This window comes from Micrasema longulum, unplaced genomic scaffold (genome assembly GCF_059751315.1).
Source record: "Micrasema longulum isolate JH-2025_06_02 unplaced genomic scaffold, ASM5975131v1 h1tg003023l, whole genome shotgun sequence".
In the NCBI taxonomy this organism is placed as follows: Eukaryota; Metazoa; Arthropoda; class Insecta; order Trichoptera; family Brachycentridae; genus Micrasema; species Micrasema longulum.
This window is the reverse complement of record NW_028280131.1, coordinates 30,637-38,295: the sequence shown is the minus strand read 5'-3', so window position 1 is coordinate 38,295 and position 7,659 is coordinate 30,637.

Genomic DNA, 7,659 nt, shown 5'->3' with positions numbered 1-7,659 from the left:
TAAGTATCATGTAGGGGTGTACCCACATTTACACAATACGTTCGGCTTAGCTCGTGTTCCCTCGGCTTAACTCGGCACAAGGTACTGGGCGAGTCTAAGTTTGCTGTCGGAGGTGTGTACCCACTCGATAATAAGTTTTATGAAGACACTAAAATCACTAAAAACACTAAGACAATAGCCTAAAACACAAAACTAATAACCCGAGTGTGCACAGCAGAAATAACTGGACCGGGTAGTGGGGATAATTGTTTAAAACTAGCACTATTGAAAATTAGAGAACTGTTTTTTGCGAGAGTAAGATAATAAGTTTTATGATAACACTAAGATAACTAAAAACACTAAAAGATTACACTAAAACACAAAACAAATAACACCAGCGTGCGCGGCAGAAAAAACTGGACCGGGTAGTGGGGATAATTGTTTAAAATTAGCACTATAGAAAATTAGAGAACGGTTTTTTGCGAGAGCGGCATAAAGTTGAGGCGGTTTAAACGGCTGTTCGATGACAGACTGAACTATATTGGAAAAGTAGAAGTTTTGGCAGTGCATAATGGGACATACTTATTAATAATATTATTTAAATTCGAGTAAAAAGTTTCTAGCGTATCTTCTATGTCATTTTGATTTGTAAAAGACCAGTCAATTTCCCTTAGTGATTTTACAATTTTTCCGTAGTCCGCTTTATGAAAGTTAAGTTTGGGCTCCTTGACACGATTAATTTTGTTTTTTAAGCTAAAAAATACAATGTCCGGAGGAGGATGAAAATGATCTTGAGGAAGAAGCTCTGCAGACGATGTTGACACGTTAATTTCACTATCACATAAAGTACCAGAATCACGAGGCACAAATTTAGGTATATTAGTAAATACCAGGTCAAGCTGACGGCCTCGGCTTAACTCGGCACAAGGTACTGGGCGAGTCTAAGTTTGCTGTCGGAGGTGTGTACCCACTCGATAATAAGTTTTATGAAGACACTAAAATCACTAAAAACACTAAGAGAATAGCAATAGCCATAGAATTAAACACTGAACACACTTGTGATAACCCTACAAAGTTAGACATATCCATGATTTCACGAGCGCATCCTGTTGCAGATACAGTGGGTAAGTCATCAACCTCATAGTTCCAGTTAACATTTGGCAAGTTAAAGTCACCCACTAAGATTATTTTAGCATCAGAGTACTTTCTTTTAATGTTTATTACCTCCTCTGCGTGGTTACTGTAAATTGATAATGGTGATGCTCGAGGTATGTATACGCAACCAATGATATTTTTTTCTTGTAAGGTGCTAATTACTATATACACTTGCTCATTGCTATTAAAAAGTATTGGAATTCTCGATGATTTAAATTTATTCGAGACGGCAATAAAAACGCTACCCCCTCTTGATTTGTTGCTCGAAGACTTATTTTTATCGCATCTATACACATTAGAGCTGAGGAATCCCAGTTCATCAGACAGGATATTGTTGTCAAGCCAGGTCTCAGTAAGGCAGATAATATTATGGTTTAAGACAGGTATTGATGTTCTTAAATCCAAAATTTTATATTTAAGTCCTCTAACGTTCTGGTAGTATAAGTAGAATTCTTTCAGTTTTTTGAAGCTGATCTAATAATTTGTGGAGAGCCATTTATGTATTTGATGGCAAGGTTTTGTTCGCCATTCGTAGTTCTTTGTTCTAGTTGTTTTCTAAGATCGGCCAAATATATTTGTTGATTACGTGTCAAATCGTTTTTAATATATATTTCTTTATTGGACACAAATTTTCGAGTTCTTAAAACTGTATTTGCTTGTATCGAGCTTTTAAGAATGACTTTCGTAGGACGAGGGTGAGTGTTCTTTTTTGCACCAATACGGTAGGTTTTTATGTCGTCTAATTTTATTGATGTGTCTAGATCTTTGAATACATCAAGAACTCTTTGGCAATCTGAAATAACAACACCTGAAGCACTGTCGGGGATTTTGGGTAAATTGTAAATAATTACATTATTTTCCCTTTTTATGCGATCTTTTAATTCGGCCAGGGTGCACTCAGTTTGGTTAGTATCCTTGTTGGCTTCTAAAGCTGACAGCCTACTCTCGAAAGAGTCCATTTTAAGTGCGATTTTCATTATGTCGGCTGATACACTTCGTTTCAGATCCTCGATACCTTCGGTGATTTTGAAGTGCAGATATTGCATTACTTAAATCGAGATTAATAGAAAAAGGCGTTAGTTGGGGAGAGCATATTGGTAGATTGTCGGGAGTTTTTTTCAGATCTTTTTTTGGACCCATTTTCCCTTTAATATTATAAATATTTTCCTTTTAAATTATATTGTTTTATTGATGACTGTGAAAATTTAATAATTTTATAAATGCTGAGACATCTGTCAGCAACAGAAAATACTAAATTCTTTAATATGAATAAGTAAAGTTGATCAATGATAAAGGTGTAAATCTATGATAAGTAATATTTAATAAAATAATACGAAGTCGACAAGTGGATTCGTACCCGGGTTTGCGGATCAGGTTGAAGTGCCTCTGTCAATATAACTACGGGCCACCTGCGGCAGATTGACAAATTATTTGTATTTAAAGCACACATATGTTATTTTTTTACTTTTTCTTTATTGTTTGTTTGTTGTGGTTTTTTTTTATAACACAGCACATTAACCGCAATTTGATAAAACGTTTGTAAGTTTATTTTTCTTCACAACACCAACTATTTATTAAATTATGTACAATGTTAACATTATTCCTATTCAGGAAAGACAATGTCATCTTATCATTTACCGGTCCAAAGTATTTCCGTATTATTTACGCAATTATTTCAAATTTACTAACTGTAAGAACACACAAATACCTAGCTCTAACGCAACGATTGCATTCTTTTGTAAAGCGCTGTCTATAATCGGTGCATTCTTAGCCAATGAGAAGTCATCTTATGTTTACGTAAATAGTAAAAACTAGCGTCGCCTTTGTCCACGGTATCGATCGTTTACGTAAATTGCATGTGCCAAAAAGAGCCGACTATATCTCCGGTTGCATCCCGCCTCTAGTTCATTTCAGCTCCTTGTCGCCGAGAACACGTGTTCAGGATCCCGGTCAAATTTCACAAAATTTATGAGACTCCCTTGGTCCATAATACAACTGCATAAAAAACATTTGTTAGCGAAACAATGTAACCTACTACAATATGTTAAATGAATTTATTTACTAGGTTTCTTAATAAAATTTACCCTACTCTATTTGCATTACGTAAAATTAATTTTGGAACTAAAATTCCACCTCCCGTGTAATATTTACACCTTAAAGATTCCAAAATGTTTAGTTTCTCACGTCTAATACGGCTATCTTAGTTACAGGTCTACGATAAGTTCCTTCGCTAGTTTTTATGTCTACTATTCTTACTTGACGATCGGCCCCCGGATATGTTTTTGTAATAACACCCTTTGGCCAAGTGTTTCTCGGAAAATTGCTGTCACATAGAATCGCAATATCCCCTTCTCTAACGGGGTTAGCCATATTGTGTCATTTGGTTCTCTTAATAAGTGTAGGTAAATACTCTTGCACCCAACGTGCCCAAAATTGGTCTGCAAAATACTGTGCAATACGCCATTGCCTTCTAAGACACAAGTCATTCTTATTGAATACCCCCGGAGTCAAAATACTGTACTTATAGCCTAAGAGAAAATGGTTCGGAGTTAAGCTTTCCTCATCTTCATTATCTAACGAAACGTGCGTTAACGGCCTGCAATTTAATATATTTTCTGCTTCCAAAAGCAAGGTATGTAAGGTTTCTGCACGCGGTGCATGTTCCTTCAGAATAGCTTTAAGCGTCCGTTTTATGGAGCCAACCAGCCTTTACCATACACCACCTGCATGCGGATTAGCCGGGGCATTATATTTCCAATTAATGCTCCTGTTAATTAACTCATTGTTGATAATTTTTCTATCAATTTCCGCCAACGCTTTTCTCATTTCTTTATCTGCTCCTTTAAAATTCGTTGCATTGTCACTCCATAAACATGTCGGGTGTCCTCGTCTGGCGATAAATCTCCTTATGGCTAAAATTGTAGAATCAGTACTTAGCGAGTCCGCCACCTCAATGTGCACGGCTCTAGTCGAAAAACACGAGAAAAGCACCCGTATCGTTTTTCGTTTCTACGACCTACTGTTATTTTCATTGGTCCGAAGAAATCTAAGCCCGTGTTAGTGAAAGGTCGGATGTGATGTTGCAACCGTTCTTTCGGTAAATCACCCGTGAGTGGCTGTTTTGGCTGTGCACTATTATTCTTACATACTTGACACATGTATTTAACTTTTCTTACTGCCTGTCGCGCGTTTAATATCCTATACCTTTGTCTTACAATATTAAGCACGTGCTCGACCCCCCCGTGTCCCGAATTTACATGCACTTCCATTATAATCAAGTTTGATAATCTATGTTTACTGTCTAAAATAATGGAAAATATCGCATTTAAAGTTACACCTTGTACCGCTGCAATTCGGCCTTTAACCCGCAAAATTTCGTCATTTTCTATATACGCGTTTAACTGTCGCAGTCGGCTGTCGGACGGAAACAGATGTCCTTTTTTTAAAACGCTAATCTCCTTTCTAAAGCTTCTTCCTTGCGATTCTTTTATTAAAAACATTTCAGCTCTCATCAATTCATCCGCACTTAAAGTTTTATTCGCGTCTCGTTCCCTACAGAGATGTATAAACTTAAAAACGTATGCGGTAGTTCTCACTAGTCGACGACATTTTGAAAAACGCTCAATGTTGATCAAACATTCGGATGCAACAATATCCAGGATAGCCGTTGGCTTATATTCCAGCGTCTCTCTATCCACCTCATTTTCTGCGAGCTTCTTCTCGCGCGGCCAGGTGTCTGGTGAACCCTTCAAGAAACTAGGGCCCGCAAGCCACCTTCCTTGAGGTGATATATCTAACTCCTTCATATCCCGCGTCGCTTCATCGGCCACGTTATCTTGGGATGGTAACCACCTCCAGTTACCCGCGCCTGCTAGCTCTTCAATCTCACCGAGCCTGTGCGCAACAAAAGGTTTGAAATTTCTGGAGTCTGCGTTTAACCACAAAATCACCGACTTCGAGTCGGTCCAAAAAAGACTGAAAATTAACCGTGTGTTCATCGATAATGGCCTTGTTTTATCTACTACCCAATAGAGCCGCCTGTAGTTCTAATCTAGGGATCGACAAAGGTTTAATGGGAGCTACGCGGGTTTTACTAGCAATGAAATTCAAAGATACACATTGATTATAATGAGTCACCCTACTGTGGGCTACGCAGCACATAGCCTTTTCACTAGCATCGCAAAATATGTGTAATTGACGATTTATTACACCTTCCATGCCTAGCTCGTAATGTCGCGGTATCCTCACTAGTTTTACTTTTTGCAAATATTCCAGCCATTGCAACCATTCCTGAAAATTGCGATCGTTTAAATGTGAGTCCCACTGAGTACCCGATCTCCATACATTCTGTAATAAAATTTTAGATCTTACTGTTAAAGGAGCTAAAAATCCAGGCGGGTCGTAAACTGACATTATCACCCGTAACATTTCTCGCTTCGTGGGTCTCTGCGTACCTAATATCAATTTTTCTGAAATTTTCTTAAACTCATGTCAAATGATAACATATCGATTTTAGGATCCCATTGTAATCCTAAAGTTCTCCGAATCGACGATTCGCTGTGATCCATATTTACTATGCCTTCAGATCTATTCGCTTCATGAATGCCTTTCAATATTTCGGTACCATTTGTGGCCCAACTTGTTATATTAAAACCGCCCTGTTGATGTATTCGTGTTACTTGCTCAATTAGATTTTTTGCGGTTTCTACTGAATCTACACTCTGTAGGTAATCATCCAAGTAGTGGTTACGTTTTATCGCGTTAATTGCTTGTGGAAAATTCTCACCAAAAGTCTCAGCATTCTTGTTCCGAACGTACTGCGCACTGCATGGAGAGGAACGAGCACCGAACAACATAGATTTCATTTTGAATACGGACACAGCCGACTCGGCATTTTCGCGCCATAAAAACAATTGAAAATTCGTGTCCGGTTCTCGTATTTTAGTACGTAAAAACATTTCCTCAATGTCTGCGGTAAATGCCACTTTACCCTGCCTAAATCTGAACACTAAGCGTAATACGAATTATACAGGTCGGGGCCTGTTATCAACCTGCCGTTGAGCGAAACCCCCTTTGATTTCGCCGCGGCATCGGAGACCACTCGCAATTTTCCCGGCTTGTTGACATTGCACACCGCGAAATGCGGTAAATACCATTTTTCGACACTGTCCGGTATATCTGCAATATTAACTCTCGTTGCGTACCCCTTCTCAATGTAGCGCTTGATCTTTGCTCGGTACGCTTCGGCGAATATTTCATCACCAAGCATTTTCCTTTCAAGATTTTCCAACCTTTTCTCCGCAATTTTTCGACTTTCCGGAAAATAATTTACATCATTTTCCCAGAACAAACCGGTCTCCCAGCAATTATTTTTAATATCGAAATACGTTGTCTCTTCCATGATCGTACACGCGCGAGTGTCTTCTTTACATATTTTAGGTGCAATCATTCTCATTTCATCTAATTTGAAACTTTCTTTAATTAGTTCGTGCAACTCTAAATTGGAATCATTCTCAGATAAGTGACAGCTTATTTCGGGCCGTGGTGTGGGATATGGCCAATAGCCGTCCACCCAAGTCTAGTGTAAGACAATGAAAGTGCATTTTTCGCGCCTTGAATGATTTTTCTAGATATAATAAGCTGCCAATTATTCCGGCCGATGAGCATCCGCGGTTTATTTTGATGACCTATGTACGGCACTTTTTTTTATTTTTTTATTTATTTTTTATTTATTTTTTTATTTAAATTTTATTGATAAACCCTTACGGGTTACATACATTTGACAAAATGTTTTCACTTTTAAAATTCACATTCTACTGTTAATAATAATATTTTTAACATCTTTTGTAAAGGTTGCCTGAGTCTTTTGTTTAGTTTTGTCTGGTAGTTTATTGTATAATTGATAAGTGCTTAAACTTTTCCAAGTATTTAATGGGTACGCCTCCTCGCGTCGGCAACCTTAATTTCGATACAGTTCGCGCCTTTGCCCAGTAATAATTTTCCTAATTTTTTCCTTTTAACTTAATATCAATAAACATCGACGCATTTTCCGAAGCATTCATCTCGCTTACTCCATGTAGAATCAGATTTGAACTGGGTCCCGAAATGCCAATTTCTTCGGCGACTCCCGCTTCCAACAAACTTACTGTACTACCATCATCTAATAAAGCGAATATATCTTGACTACCGAGTGGTCCGTAAACAGTTACCGGCACAATTTTTAGCAATACTTCATTATGAATCCAAGTGTTAGCTACTACCTCTGCTTGACCCTGCTCTGAAGGATCGTGTTCGGGTTTGTTTTCCACAAGTAAGTCATGATATTTCGTATTAGTTTTTCTTTTTATTTGACAGCGATTACTATTGTGCCCTTTTTTCAAACATTTGAAACATAAACGGCGCATTTTTACCAATTCCCATCTCTGTTGAACTGGAATTTTCTTAAATTTATCGCAATCCCAAATATTATGATTGAGATCGCATAGACATTTTAAATCGTTTTCAACTGAACTGTACACAAATTTT